This window comes from Zootoca vivipara, chromosome 4 (genome assembly GCF_965207765.1).
Source record: "Zootoca vivipara chromosome 4, rZooViv2.hap1.1, whole genome shotgun sequence".
NCBI classification, from domain to species: domain Eukaryota; kingdom Metazoa; phylum Chordata; class Lepidosauria; order Squamata; family Lacertidae; genus Zootoca; species Zootoca vivipara.
In genome coordinates, this window is record NC_142587.1 from 99,696,483 (window position 1) to 99,710,165 (window position 13,683).

Here is a 13,683-nt window from a genome sequence, read left to right on the forward strand (position 1 = left end):
CAGGAGGGGGGCAAATGGAAGGAAGGGAGAGCCACGGATGGGTGACGGGGTTTGGAGACGGGTTTGGAGACTTATTCGGGGTGGGTGGCAGAGGAGGAATCCTGGCAGCTGTGACTGTATGCCCACAAAGTTACCCGAAAGAAGAGGATCAAGGAGGGAAGCAAGGGAACCGTAGGATTGTAGAGTTGGAAGGGTTCCCTGGGGGTCATCTAGTCCAACCCTCCCCCCGGCAATGCAGGAATCTCAGCTAAAGCATCCCTGGCAGATGGCCGTCCAACCTTTGCTGAAAAACCTCCAAGGAAGGAGAGTCCACAACCTTCCAAGCCTTACAGTCTTAACTGCTCTTACCGCCAGAAAGATCTTCCTGATGTTTAGTCGCAGAATCTCCTTTCTTGAAACGCAAAGCCACGGGTTCGAGTCCTGCCCCGCAGAGCAGGAGAAAACAAGCATGCCCCCCTTTCCATGTGATGGCCCTTGAGAAACTTGAAGGCACCTATCGTATCTCCTCTTATCACGTCTCCTAAATGGCGGGCGAGTGGTTATATTAATCATCACTGGGGATATTTGTCCACTGCTTCATATGCTGCGTCCCGAAGTAGTTTAGGTCATACTAAAACACAGTGAGATTTTTATTTTGATTGGGGGGGGGAGATGTATGTGCAACATTAAAACCCCAAATACAAAGAGATGCATCAGTAACCCTTTCTGTGCTGCAAATCGCATGGGCTTCAAAGTAGACGTTTGCCCCGTTGACCTCCAGTTTTAAGAGCCGAGGTTGGGGGTCAGATCTGGACCCCTGGCTTCCAGCTCTTTCCTATCCCCCTCCTCATCTTGGAAGGTTTGGTTTGGCTGCTGGAGGAATCTCCCAGCTACCCTCAGGGCTATTTGCAGTTTGAAAAGAAAGAGAGGCAGAGGGAGAAACAAAATAAAAACAAAAATTCCCGGGATGCTGTGCCAAAGCGGAGCTTAATTCTGCAAAGGAAGCGAATTGGCATATATATGCTGTTGTTTGCAAGGAGGCTAAGCGGAATACCAGATTTCCTTCGGGTGCTGTCTGTGCTGCCGTAATCCTGTTTTATTGACCTGCTTTTTTCACTTGCTCTTGGGTCAAAAGGGCTGCCAGAGTGACTTACAAAAAACCACTGGCTTATCTAAAAGGCACAACACAAAAGGAAAAAGGAACTGGAAGGGAGGAGGAAAAAAAACTTGGGTAAACTTTACTGAACAAAGTCTTCTGCAATTTTCAGGAGGAGGGATTCTGTGCTCAGTGCTGCGTAATGGCACTTCCCCCATGGAATTATGGGATGCCAGCAGAATCTGGGCAGGGCTTTGAGAGCAGAAATGTTGCTGATGACTGCAAGGGCACCATCTAAATGTCTAATTTTTTGCTGCATACACTTGAAGAAGCACTGAAAATGTGTCTTGGGTTTGAAGCTTGGGTCACTCTGAACTTTGTCCTTGTTTTACTTCATTTTGTCCGCTCGGACGTCCTTCCCGTGAGGGATGTTAGACCGAGCATCTTGCTCTCTGGACTCCTAAGAATTCGAACCCAGGTCTCGGTTTGCTGGCTCAACGGATTCATTCAGATGAATAAAGAAGAAACACTTGTAGAAGAACTGAGACCCTTTCCGCATTATTTGAGAAAATATTGCAGTCAAATCTCAGGTGGGACTTGAAATATAAGCAAAGGAAGGAGAATGATGAAAGAAATGTACAGGTGAAACTCGGAAAATTAGAATATAATCGAAAAGTGCATTGATTTCAGTAACGCAACTTAAAAGGTGAAACCAATATATGAGATAGATGCATGACATGCAAAGCAAGATATGTCAAGCCTTGATTTGTTGTAATTGTAATTATTTGTCATTAGGCGGGTCAATTATAAATGGACTGTAATTAATGAAATGTAATAGTGATGTTTATTGTAACTATTTGTTTTATTACTGTGGAATTTCCAAAAGAAAGCATTTGTAAAAATTAAAATAAAAAATAAAAATAAAAAGTTGCATTACTGAAATAAATGCACTTTTCAACGATATTCTAATTTTCCGAGTTTCACGTGTACTGTAAGATACACGCTTCAGAGAAATATTCTATGTGGTAGCAGATGAATGATTTGAACGGAAGCACCACGGAAGTAAGGATAGGAAGTCAAAATCTCATGGCAGTATTGTATTGAAATTGAGCTGAATTTGTTAAATTGTTTGAAAACCAATTAAAAATTATGTGCGTGTTGCCGGCCTACTGTGAACAGTAGGTGAACAGTTTGTTGCTCCGCCTACTTTCCCTCCTGACCCCGCCCCCACTGGCAATGTGGCCCCCAGAAGCTTGTATGGAAGGGAATGTGGCCCTCTGGTGGAAAATGTCCCCCCAGCTCTGTGGCAGGGCCAGGTTCCCAGGATAGAGGAAGTGGCAGTTGTGAGTCTCCCGTCTTAAAATAAATCGCCGTTAACCGCAGACGGGGTGCTGTGCCTTGGCGCTTCCCCACACTGGCTGGCGCCACTGCTGCGTGCCTTCCTCGCAGGGCTCACGTTTTGCCCGAGTCACTGCAGGCTGGGTCTGCTTGGCGGGGCAGGCCAGGGGGTGGGCGAGAGGCCTCCTGACGGGAAGCCAGGGTGGTTTGGGTGACTCACAGGATGGGACGGGACCTCTCATTGATGAGTCAGCCCTTAGGGGCTGTCAGGCAGAGCGATTGCTGCGGATCGGGGCCCTGGCTGGCAGAATTTCAAATAACCAGCTCCACCTCACCCGGCTCTCTGAATCCCAGCGCTGTTTAGTACAGTGGTACCTCGGTTTACAAACACAATTGGTTCCGGAAGTCTGTACTTAACCTGAAGCGTATTTAACCTGAAGCGAACTTTTCCATTGAAAGTAATGGAAAGTGGATTAATCCGTTCCAGACGGGTCCGTGGAGTACTTAAACTGAAAATAATCAAACCGAGGCGTCCTTAAACCGAGGTATGACTGTACATATCTGTAAAATGTTTTAGAGACCCCAGGTGGCGCTGTGGTTAAACCACTGAGCCTAGGGCTTGCTGATCAGAAGGTCGGCAGTTCGAATCTCCTGCCAACCTAGCAGTTCGAAAGCACGTCAAAGTGCAAGTAGATAAATAGGAACCGCTACAGCGGGAAGGTAAACGGCGTTTCCGTGCTCTGCTCTGGTTTGCCAGAAGCGGCTTTGTCATGCTGGCCACATGATCTGGAAGCTATACGCCGGCTCCCTCGGCCAATAATGCGAGATGAGCACGCAACCCCAGAGTCGGTCACGACTGGACCTAATGGTCAGGGGTCCCTTTACCTTTTACCTTTAATTTCAAATTGGTCCCAGTTCCTTCATAATACAGTGGTACCTCGGTTTAAGTACACAATTGGTTCCGGAAGTCCGTACTTAACCTGAAGCGTACTTAACCTGAAGCGAACTTTCCCAATGAAAGTAATGGAAAGTGGATTAATCTGTTCCAGACGGGTCAGCGGAGTACTCAACCTGAAGCGTACTTAACCCGAAGTATGAGTGTAATTGGTTCCGGAAGTCCGTACTTAAACTGAAGCGTACTTAACCTGAAGCGAACTTTCCCATTGAAAGTAATGGAAAGTGGATTGATCCGTTCCAGACAGGTCCGCAGAGTACTTAAACTGAAAATTCTCAAACTGAGGCGTACTTAAACCGAGGTATGACTGTAAAAGGTAAAGGTAAAGGGACCCCTGACCGTTAGGTCCAGTCGCGGACGACTCTGGGGTTGCGGCGCTCATCTCGCGTTATTGGCCAAGGGAGCCGGCGTACAGCTTCCGGGTCATGTGGCCAGATGACTAAGCCGCTTCTGACCTTGTTACAGGTAGGTAGCTGTGTGGGTCTGACGTAGTCAAAACAAAATAAAAAAATTCCTTCCAGCAGCACCTTAAAGACCAACTAAGTTTTTTTATTTTGGTATGAGCTCATACCAAAATAAAAAACTTAGTTGGTCTTCAAGGTGCTGCTGGAAGGAATCTTTTTATCCTAATTATCTAATACATTCCTAGATCAGTTAGTATCCTTGATTCTATTATTCCAATCCTCCTCACTCACAAGTCACTCAAACTCTAGTATACACAGCGAAGCAAGAGACTTTTTTCTGGCTTCACTTTGGCTACTAGTCTTCTATACATGTTTCACATTCAGTTCCTTTTGTTGTTGTGCGTGCAAGGCCCTACGCAGAACCGCAGAATCATGGAATCGTAGAGTTGGGAGGGACCCCGAGGGTCCTCTAGTCCAACCCCCTGCAATGCAGGAATCTTGGCTACAGCATCCATGACCTCCACCTCTGCTTAAAAATCTCCAATGAAGGTTTTAAGGTCTCTTGTTGTGCCAGTTTAGCACCCTCATCCCCCCCCCCCAAAAAAAAATCCACGTGCAAAGGATTGGATGGGGCTGTTGGCAATCTTGTCCGATGGAGATGGAGCCGGCTTGTTTTCTGCCGCTCCAGAAGGCAGGACTCGAATCGATGGCTTCAAATGACAAGAACGGAGATTCCAAGATTCAGGAAGAACTTTCACAACTGTTCAGCAGTGGAACGGACCCTCCCACATTGGAGGTGTTTAAGCAGAGGTGGGGTGACCATCTGTCAGGGATGTTTTAGTTGAGATTCCTGCATTGCAGGGGGTTGGGCTAGATGGCCCTTAGGGGTCCCTTTCAGCTCTAAGACTCGTAAGGTTCTATGAGTCTAAGGTCTGGCCTGATGCGCCCAGTCAGTGCTGGCATTCCCCCAGCTCAGGAAAACACACCTGTGAAAACAGCCTTGATCTCCTGACCCTGTTCCAATTGTTTTCATTGTTAACGCTGGTTCAGTGGGTTTCCTTCATTGTACATTTTAATAATGGATGCGTCTATCGTTTCAATGGAATGGTTTTATTGTGCATTTTAACCACACGTGGATATATTTAAAAGCCTCCAAGGAGGGAGAGTCCATCACCTTTGGAGGAAGCCTGTTCCACGGCATGGGCGTACCCAGGATCAAAACTAGGGGGGGGGGCTAGGGGAGGGGCCAAGGCACGGAAGGGGAGGGGCTACAAAGTGGGCGGGGAAAGTGCAGTCAGATGCGCCGGGCTGGTGGGCGGAGACAGAGCCCAGCCCAGCCCAGCGGAGCGCGAGTTTGGCATTCCCGCCCGCCGCGCTCTCTGGTTCCCCGCCGCGCTTGGCCTTGCCTGAGGGCGCGACGGGGAGCTGGAGGGAGGGCGAAGCGCGGCGGGCGGGAACGGCGAACTCGCGCTCCGCCGGGCTGTGCCCCTCCCTAGAAGCAGGGCTGGTGGGCGGAGGCGGAGCCCAGCCCAGTGGAGCGCGAGTTCAGCGTTCCCGCCCGCCGCGCCGCGCTCTCTGGTTCCCCGCCGCGCTTGGCCTTGCCAGAGGGCGCGACGGGGAGCTGGAGGGAGGGTGCGGCGCGGCGCGGCGGGAATGGCGAACTCGCGCTCCGCCGGGCTGTGCTCCGCCTCTGCCCACCAGCCCTGCTTCTAGGGAGGGGCAGCCTGCGGCCCCCACTTGCCCCGCGGTGGGTACGCCCTTGTGGGGGGGGGCAGCTGGCTTCTAGAGTAGGGCAGCTGCCCTAACTTGCCCCGTGGTGGGTACGCCCTTGTTCCACGGTCAAACAGCTCTCGCTGTCAGAAAGTTCTTCCTGATGTTTACTTGGGAATCTCCTTTCTCATCACTTGAATCTGGGTCCTATCCTCCAGAGCAGGAGAAAACAAGCTTGCTCCATCCTTCAACCCTTCAGATTTGTTGTTGTTTAGTCGTTTAGTCGTGTCCGACTCTTTGTGACCCCATGGACCAGAGCACGCCAGGCACTCCTGCCTTCCACTGCCTCCCGCAGTTTGGTCAAACTCATGTTTGTAGCTTCGAGAACACTGTCCAACCATCTTGTCCTCTGTCATCCCCTTCTCCTAGTGCCCTCCATCTTTCCCAACATCAGGGTCTTTTCCAGGGAGTCTTCTCTTCTCATGAGGTGGCCAAAGTATTGGAGCCTCAGCTTCAGAATCTGTCCTTCCAGTGAGCACACAGGGCTGATTTCCTTCAGAATGGATAGGTTTGATCTTCTTGCAGTCCATGGGACTCTCAAGAGTCTCCTCCAGCACCATAATTGATCCCTTCACGGATCAATGCCTTGTCGTGGCGAAGGGGCTTGAATAACTCAGAGAAGCTATGAGCTATGCCATGCAGGGCCACCCAAGATGGACAGGTCATAGTGGAGAGTTTTGACTAAACGTGATCCACCTGGAGAAGGAACTGGCAAGCCACTCCAGTATCCCTGCCAAGAAAACCCCATGGACAAAGACAACCCTTCAGATACTTGCTATTAATATTCCTCCAGGGAGCTCATGATTCTCTCCATTCACCTTTTAGCCCCACAACAACCCTGCGAGGTAGGATAGGGCCGAGAGGCTGTGACTGGCCCAAGGTCACAGAGCAGAAAGCTTCATGGTCTGGGAGGGGATTTGAACTGTGCACCACATGGAAAAGGATGTGGTATATGAAATAATAACAATGGCAACTGGTGGGCATCTCAGGACTGCTGAAGCAAAGGTGGGCCAGGGGCCAGGCATGGATTCAATCCTTTGCTTCGGAGTCCCAGTTGCTGGGAAATGCAGGAGGGGAGAGGGCTCTTGTACTCGGATCCTGCTTGCTGGCTTCTCACAGGCATCTGCAAGAAGAGAGGACAAGCCCTTGGCCTGATCCAGCCAGCTAGGCCACGTGGTGAGCCCTCGCTGGTGGAAGCAAAGCACAGAAATGAAAGCAGAGGCGTCGCTCCTCTCTCTCCGCTTCAGTAAGCGCCTGTCGTTTTTTCGCATGCATTTCCTGCCCGACGCTGGATCATGTATGTCTTAATGCACTTCCTGGAGCAGGAAACGTGGGTCAAGGCCGTTGCCCTATCCGATCCGGCGCCCTGCAACACACAACAGAGCGGATCCTGACCCCACCAGTAGCAGGAGCAGCAGCAGCAAATGAACCAAATTGCATTACAGTACATTTTGGAATGCAAAACTTGCTGCAGCAAAGAGCAGCGTTCCTTGCAGAATGAAAGGGGATGGGGAAGACAGGGGTGGGGACACAATTCTTGTCTGTTTCAAGGGCCTAATCCAGTGTGTCGGTTGATTCAATTCAGCCCCAGTACATGTCCTTGGGTAAAATTCTAAAAAAAGTTCAGCACCTTCACCTCTAAAACAAGCTCAACAATTTTGGGGTAAACTTCAATCCTTTTTGGGGTAAACTTCAATCCTAATAAAACAGCTTTGGTTGGCCCTCTCGCGTGTTCAGTTCATCAAATCTGGCCCTCTTTGAAAAAGGTTTGGGCAAGGGATCCCAAACTTTTTCAGGCCAGTGCCCCCCCCCCCCCCGGGTTCCATCAACTCATCCCCAGTGTCCCCCCCACTTACCCTATTACAAAGTGTTATTCAGAATAGCGGTTTGCACGGCCCATTAAGGACATACCCTCCAACATTTCTTAGCTTAGGGCCTCATCAAAGCTAAATCCAGCCCCGATTTGGAGGGTTTGCAACCCACCAAGGAAGACAATAACGCAATAAAATTCATAGCAGTAACAATTAGTTTCACCTGTCTTCAAAATCCAATTAGAGGTATTTTGTGTTGATGGCAAGGAAAAAGCAGGCGTTGAAAGAGAATTTCCTGGATGCCAAGGTCCAGGTTTGGAGCACAAACACTTTGGTGAGATGCCCCGGTGGGAAGCCGGCAAGGAGGACTTGAATGCAACAGCATTTGCCCCCCCCCCCACCTGCAGATCCCGGCAACAGGTGGTTCACCTGTTCAACAGGTGACCGTGGACATAGAGCAGAGCCGTTGTGAAAAGCACCGGTTTAGAAGGTGGCTGCATTCTGCATCATTTTGTGTAACTTGCCCGGCCTGCGGAGAAATTCAGCTCCCCCCCCCACACCTGTAGCTCTCATGATTTTGTCGATAAGATTTGGAAGCGGACAGACGGGGGCTGAATGGCTCCAGTGTTCTGCGGCTGGAATGTCTGTCATCGTCCCAGCCATCAAGTTTCCATACCCTCCAACATTTCTCAAATGAAAATCGGGATATCCTTTACAACAACAACAACAACAACATTATTTATACCCTGCCCATTTGACTAAGCTGCCCCAGCCTCTCTGGGGGGCTTCCAACATAGATAAAAACATAGATAAAAACATAGTAAAACATTAAACATTTTTAAAACCTTCAGGGCTACCTTCAGATGCCTTCCAAAGGTTGTCTAGTTTCTTACCTCCTTGGCTTGGGGGTTGCATAACTCCACACCCTCCCAACATTTCTCTGCTGAAAATAGGGAATGTCTTAAGGAAAAACGGAGGGACGCGGGTGGCGCTGTGGTCTAAACCACAGAGCCTAGGGCTTGCCGATCAGAAGGTCGGTGGTTCGAATCCCCACGACGGGATGAGCTCCCATTGCTCGGTCCCAGCTCCTGCCCACCTAGCAGTTCGAAAGCACGTCAAAGTGCAAGTAGATAAATAGGTACCACTCCGGCGGGAAGGTAAAAGGCGTTTCCATGTGCTGTTCTGATTCTCCAGAAGCGGCTTTGTCATGCTGGCCACATGACCCGGAAGCTGTCTGCTGACAAACGCCGGCTCCCTTGGCCAGTAAAGCGAGATGAGCACCGCAACCCCAGAGTCGTCCGCGACTGGACCTAACAGTCAGGGGTACCTTTCCTTTTAACTAAGGAAAAATGGGACATTCCAGGATCCAATCAGAGACTGGGACGGCTTCTGTAAATCCGGGACTGTCCCTGGAAAATAGGGACACTTGGAGGGTCTGCATTGGGTTTGTGGGTTTGTGTGTGTGTGCGCGCGTTTGTGCAGGAGAACATCCTGGTGAATTGTTGCCCAAATCACCAACGGGTCGAAGAAACCGCTTGGATTACTGTTTAATAGCTGTTTTTTAGGAGTTCTGACTTGAACTGCACCCTTTCTCCTAGTCCCCACTTTAACTCTTCCGTTGTTCCGCCTCCTCCTTTTTAAAAATAATTGATTTAGTTAACAAGAAAAAATGTACAAACGTAACCCCCCCCCCAAGGGAAAGAAAAGGAAAGAATAAAAAATTTGGACCATGGAGTGTCATAGTCATAGTTAATAAAGTATTAACTCATACAGTACAGGGATCCCCTTTACAAATAAGAAAGATATGTCAAAATAAATCCATTCTCCATCTGTGAGTGCCATTCTTATTGAGAATAAAGTTTCTACGGGGGTCTTAAATGAGTTTGACATTTAAAAGTTTGTTTAAGAAAGGAAATCCACCCACATGCAATATCTCTGTACGCGATACCTTTTCAAGAAGGGCAGTTTGCCAGAGCCTTGAAGACCAGCAGTCCAAACTATTAGGATCAAAGTTCTTTCAGGGTTTGTTTCGTCCGACTGGTTTCACCCATCAATCATTTATTTTTATTTTTTTAAAGGTCCTTCTGCATTTCTGGGGCCTTAGGAATGCCCACACGCTGTCCTTCCTTCTGCTATGAGCTAATTGCAAAACGCTTTCTGCCGAATATTCAATCTCTCTCCCCCCCCCCTTCCAAGTTCCTCATCTGCAATTTCTGCAATTGGAAAGGTCTGGTAAGCAGAAACTCCCTTGCTCTTGACGGAAGCACAGTAGCCTCCAGTAAAAGGGGGCATGGATAGCTCAGATCCACGCAGGCATTGTCAAAAGAGGACGTGAAGCCCAGAGGTTGGTGGCACAGTGCCTTTGTTTTCTTAAAATAAATGTTGTTTTGGTGAATCTTAGGATGTGTTACCCTGGGGCTTGAGAGACGTTTGGGGCGAGCTGCTTGGACCTATCTGTTCAATGAAGGCTTTTCTTCCTGGTGGGTGTTAGAGCTGGCATGATCTTCGGACCAAAAATGTGTAAAAGAGGGCACAGACAGGAAAATCTCAACAACTGGGAAGCAGTTGCTTTCGGCAAATTCCTAAGGGGTTTCTCTCCTGGGGCCTCTGTTTTGGTTTGTAATATGTGGAACTTGGCAGAGTGGTAAGAGGAGATGCCTTGGGTGGAGAAGGTTTGCAGCTTCTCCAGACTCTTTGCCCGAGGGAGCTGCTGCCAGTCAGAGTAGGCAATATTGAGCTAAACAGGCCAAAGGTTTGACTTGATATGATGCAGGTTCCTGTGCTGAAGGAAAAGCTGGCTTCTTGCGACTGATTTTGCTACCCTGGAAATTCCTGGGCTGATTCACTCACGTAGGAAATAGAACTGGATGAAATTTGCCGCAGTGTACTTTAGATGGAATGGTGTACTTTTGATGAAATAGGTGCTTTCCTCCCACTGGGGAGTGTGACAAATAAGGACAGGCTATCAGGTGGTGTGGAACTAGATTTTTTTTGCAAAACTCTGCTTTTGGGAGACTCTCTTATTTGTTGTCCTCTCCCAGTGAAATTTGCTTTTCCCTCTGTTTTGGTTGCTTCTGCCTTGTGGGCGTATTTTCACTTTCTGCTGCAGCGCGTGTGTGCTCTGGAAGTCCACCCCCCTCCCCGGGTGCCATCTGGCCTGTCTTAGCACACAGCACAGCTCTGAATTGCGTGGGCTGTTCTGTGAACATAAGGACAGAAGAAGAGCCTGCTGGATCAGGCCTGTGGCCCATCTCTAGTCCTGTTCTCATAGGGGCCAACCAGATTCCTGTGGGAAACCCGCAAGCAGGATTCGAACACAAGAGCAACTCTCCCCTCCTCTCCTCTTTGAAAGCCCTCTAGGCCACTCCCTCCTGTGGGAGTGAGTTCCATTGGTTAACTCTCTGCTGTGGGAAGAAATATTTTCTTCTCGTTTGTCCTGAATCTTCCAACGTTCAGCTTCGTTGGATATCCATGAGTTCTCATGTTATTAGAGAGGGAGAAAAACTTCTCTCTCTGCACTGTGCAATGCAACTCAGAGGCTAGCAGGTGTGTTGCGGGAGCCTCAAGATGGTCGTCCCCTGTTGTCCATCGCTAGCAGTTGGGACCAGTGCCGGATTTACGTATAAGCTAAACAAGCTCTAGCTTAGGGCCCCACTCTCTTGGCCCCCCCCCCCCAAAAAAAAACTAAAGAAAAAAAACCTGGAGGTACATTTCCAAAATATAAGATAGAAAACAAATAAAATAAAACCTACATGCAGCCACCGTGTTTTGTGTTGCGTAGGCTCCTATGATGTAAGTCATGGGCCCCTCCTGCTAGCCTGCTCCCTAAAATATCACTGGTTTGCTCCTTTCTATATATAGGGTGCCTACATTCTGCATGGACTGGTTGCATGGCTTGAGGTCCATAAATGACCATATAGCATATATTCAATACAAAAAACAGTGACCATTTGTTGTTGACAAAGGACAGCTGGACATATAAAGGGCCCCATTACCTTCAGGAGCTTAGGGCCTCATCAAACCTAAACTCAGCCCTGGTTGGGACCCAGAGGTAGACTGCTCCCAGCTCTGGAGGCTCCATTTGGTTAAGAGCCACTCTTTATTTATTTCGAAAAATGCGCCCAACCCCCCTTCTTAAAAGTACTCAGAGCTGGGTTTGGCAAACTGCCCTTCTTGAAAAGCTATCTTACAAACTAAGCATATCTAAAGGACATTTAATAATGGCATTTTTTTTAAAATGGCATGATTTTATTTCCCAGACAAATATTGAGGCACGTGGTTGCTCAATGCAACTTCCTCTATGCCAGGCATCATTTTACAAACTTCCACCATGTGGCCTGTTCCTCACCTTTAACCTGAAAAGTCCGAGATGCTGCAACCTTTCTTCACTGGGGGAGTCCCCCCACCCCCCTTTTCTGAGGTGGAATCTGCACACACATAAAAAATGTTGTGAAACTGCCTTTTTTTTATTTTTTTAAAGCATTTTAAGAAAGACATTGAATTTTCCATGAGGCTCACCATCGCCATCTAGTGTCACATTGTATATTGGCCTTAAAAGACACTTAAAATGTTTTACTTGCAGCTGCATAGCTGAGTCGCGAGTCTAAGATATCCTTTTTTAGGTGAGGCGACCAGAACTGCACACAGTATTCCAAATGCAGGAGAAACCGGGGAGCAGAAATGCTGGCATCTTTTCTCTCCCTCCCGGCGAGGCTGCTGAGCGGATTAACGCCTGTGTAGCGAGGCAGCATTTTTTACGCTGCAACTTCTTGCCTCAAAAAGACTCAGCAGTCAGGCAGGGTCTGCTTGCCATGCATTTGTGGAAAGCGCTGGAGCTTTGTCGGGGAGAAAGGCAGTCATGTGGACTAGGCGCTCTTGTTTGCTGTCATTGAGTTGGGCTGCCAGGCTTCCAGTTCCTCCTTGAGTTCACTGTTTCAGCCACAGAGAGGAATCACACATGGAGCAGGTTGCAGTTAGCAAGTAGAAGAGGGAGACTCTGTTTTGCGTACATTTTAAAGCCGCCTTTGGCAGCCTGGCACTCTCCATCAAACCTCCATGAGAGGTTCAGAGGGTGGCAACACGAGAACGGGGCCTTTTGTGTGGTGGCTCCCCGTCTGTGGGATGCTCTCCCCAGGGATGCCCGTCCGGTGCCTTCATTATATGCATTTAGGCGCCGGGCAAAAGTGTTCCTCTTCAACCAGGCCTGTGACTGGTTAACGTCCGATACCCTTTTAAATGTGCACACAGATCACAGAATCATAGAATTATAGAATCATAGAATCATAGAGCTGGAAGAGACCACAAGGGCCATCCAGTCCAAGCCCCTGCCAAGCAGGAAACACCATCAAAGCATTCCTGCTATAGGGCTGTCAAGCCTTCGCTTAAAGACCTCGAAAGAAGGAGACTCCACCACACTCCTTGGCATCATCTTCTTTGGCTGAGGAAGATTGTCTTCCATATACACGGTTTTGAGTCCGTAAGGGACTGCGGAGGCCAATTCTGGATCCACAGTGGGGACATTAGTTTCCGAGCGGGGTTTGATCACGCCGTGGATTTGCCAAGCGTGCCTTCCTCTTAGCACGTTTCTCCCTTGCGTCCTGAGTTCGAGTGTCTTCAAAGCCCTTTGGTAAAGGCCGTTCTCCAATTAGAGCGCTTGCAGGCCAGGGTTTCCCAGTTGTCAGTGTTTATACTACACTTTTTAAGATTTGCCTTGAGAGAGTCTTTAAACCTCTTTTGTTGACCACCAGCATTACGCTTTCCATTTTAAAGTTCGGAATGGAGTAGTTACAGAATCATAGACCAAAACTGTCACCTTGTCCAGCTCCCTGCAAATCTTTTTTGCCCAACCTTGGGCTCAAGCCCACGGCCCTGAGATGGAGCGTCTCGTGCTCTACTAACTGAGCTGTTGTGGGAGGGGGGATTACTGGTTTACTTTTGTTTTTATTGCAAAATTTGAGTTTCTTATATTGTAATTTCGCGTTGTGAACCACACTGTCAAAGGGCTGGAGCGTCGCACTTGAAGCAATGGCTTCAAGTTACAAGAAAGGAGATTCCGACTAAACTTCAGGAAGAACTTTCTGACGGTGAGAGCTGTTTGACAGTGGAACGGTCTCCCTCGGGAGGTGGTGGACTCTCCTTCCTTGGAGGTTTTTAAGCAGAGGCTGGATGACCGTCTGTCCTGGATAATCTAGCTGAGATCGGACGAGATGACCTGCTTGCTGGTTTCCCATAATGGGAATGTGTTTGGCCACGGTGAGAACATGATGCTGGGCTAAATGCCCCCTTGGCCTGCCCTAGCAGCCTGTTCTCTGCTTCTTATAATCATCTTTA

General features: G+C 48.7%; 1 protein-coding gene across 13 annotated transcripts in view; it reads left to right on the top strand.

Moving 5' to 3' along the window:
* The window catches only part of ARAP1 (ArfGAP with RhoGAP domain, ankyrin repeat and PH domain 1), a 127,991-nt gene that overhangs the window by 10,458 nt on the left and 103,850 nt on the right, over positions 1 to 13,683 (top strand). The window contains exon 1 of one of the 13 annotated variants that reach the window (XM_088668496.1): positions 9,562 to 9,697. The exons of the other annotated variants lie outside the window; for them this stretch is intronic. The gene's annotated coding sequence lies outside the window, so the exon portion shown is untranslated. Of the gene's footprint in view, positions 1 to 9,561; positions 9,698 to 13,683 lie in introns of those variants that run through there. 13 annotated transcript variants of the gene reach the window in all.